The sequence below is a fragment of the Mastomys coucha genome, unplaced genomic scaffold, assembly GCF_008632895.1.
Source record: "Mastomys coucha isolate ucsf_1 unplaced genomic scaffold, UCSF_Mcou_1 pScaffold15, whole genome shotgun sequence".
In the NCBI taxonomy this organism is placed as follows: domain Eukaryota; kingdom Metazoa; phylum Chordata; class Mammalia; order Rodentia; family Muridae; genus Mastomys; species Mastomys coucha.
Genome location: NW_022196897.1, coordinates 164687098 through 164688991, shown reverse-complemented (window position 1 = coordinate 164688991; position 1894 = coordinate 164687098). Strand labels below are relative to the sequence as shown.

The 1894-nt window shown below is 52.5% G+C and overlaps 1 protein-coding gene across 3 annotated transcripts in view; it reads right to left on the bottom strand.

Moving 5' to 3' along the window:
* The window catches only part of Phactr3 (phosphatase and actin regulator 3), a 215404-nt gene that overhangs the window by 89540 nt on the left and 123970 nt on the right, over positions 1 to 1894 (bottom strand). The gene's annotated exons all lie outside the window — the stretch shown is intronic.

The following is a 1894-nucleotide window of genomic DNA, read 5'->3' as shown; positions in this document are numbered from 1 at the left end:
GGAGGCAGGCTGAGGGGGAGGGGGAGGCAGGCTGAGGGGGAGGGGGAGGCAGGCTGAGAATAAGGCTGAGGTATACGAGTGGGTTCCAATCTAGGTTAGGAACCCAAGGTGTCACCTTGAGGGTCTTTGAGCCCTTCCAGGGTCCCAGAGCAGCCTGACAACCCCAGGCAGGACCAGTGCTGCAGAACATTGAGGCCCAGAGCCACTCACCCAAACTTGTCCATTTTCCAATTCCATGCACCTAAAGGTCACAGAGGTCGCCTGCCCCAGCTCCTGGCCTCGGGTGCACTGTAGCCCTGTGGCAGCATCCTGGGGATACAGCGCAGCTTCCTATCTACTTTCTGCCTGGCACACTTAAAGTACTTGTAAATTCTTAAACAGTTCATCCTGTTTTCATTCTTGTCAAGAATAATTTGTCAATCAACTTCTTGAGTGATTAAGATAATTTGGTAAGTTACGTACACAAGAATGAATACTGAGCCCTCTGCGGCTCCCTTGCCCCTCCCCCAGGCTGGGTGCAGTGACTGTCTGGGTTTTTGTCTCTACCACCCTCCAAGCCCCAGGCACGTGCCTCTTCAGAGCTGAGCAGAAAGCTGGGGCCCCTGGGACCCCAGAGGCAATAGCTTGAGACAGGCACTTGCCAGGCATGTCCCTGGGGGCTGGGACTAACTCTTCTTGTACAGCAACCTCACTAATTGCTTACAGCTGCAGCTAATAGGCAAGGCGCTCGGAGGGAGGGCCCTGAGGCCCAGGCTTCTTGGCTTCTGGGGTTGGTGGCGCAGGTCCCTGGGCTTAGAAAAAGGCCAGGGTTGGTGGTCAGTGCTCAAGATCCTGCCAGCCCTCCCTGCCCTGGGTGAGCAGCCTTCTCTCAGAATCATTTTCTCTTTAAAAGAAGGGGTCCCCTGCTCAGCAGAACCTGATGCTGTGGCCTCTCATTTGGTCATTCATCACAGACATCATGCATGCCACAGTGCAGTTTTGGGATGCAGTTCACACGGTTAATACTGGGGAGGCAAGGCAATTAGACAACACGGCACAACCCCACTTCCCACCGAGCTGGGACTGGCCAGGTATAAGGGTGCAGTACAAGTGAGTGGGGAACTTTCTAGATCTTTGGGTAGAAGGTGGTGCGGTGAGCGTCCCTAGATACTGCTTAGAAGCTGGGGAGCAGCTTCTGCTCACAGAAACTGCATCATAGCATGGAACGTGAACCCTAGAATACCACAGGCAGATCCAAGGAGCAGTGAGCACCATAACCAGGCTCCTGCTTTGTCTGAATGGAAGGGCCAGGGCTCAGTCTTTTGTGAGCTGAGGGCTTGAGCAGTGTGTGCTCTGTGAGCAAGAATAGCAGGCCTCGAGGCTGGAGAGATGGCTCAACAGTTAAGGGCATTTCTTCCAGAGGTCTGGGGATCAGTTTTCAGCGCCCACTTCGGCAACTGACAACTGTTTATAACTCCACTTACTAGGGATATAATTCCTTTTTCTGCCCTCTGCAGGCACCACATAGATGTACACACACACACACACACACATACACACTCACACACACACATACGCACTCACACACTCACTCATACTCACACACACTCACACTCATACACACTCACACACTCACTCACACTCACACACTCACACACACTCACACTCACATACACTCACACTCACACACTCACACACTCACTCACACACTCATACTCTCACACACACTCATACTCACTCAGACACACACTCACACTCACACACACACTCACACACACTCACACTCATACACTCACTCACACACACACTCACACTCACACACAGTCACACTCACATACACTCACACTCACACACTCATACACACACTCACACTCACTCACACACACACTCACACACACTCACACTCACACACACA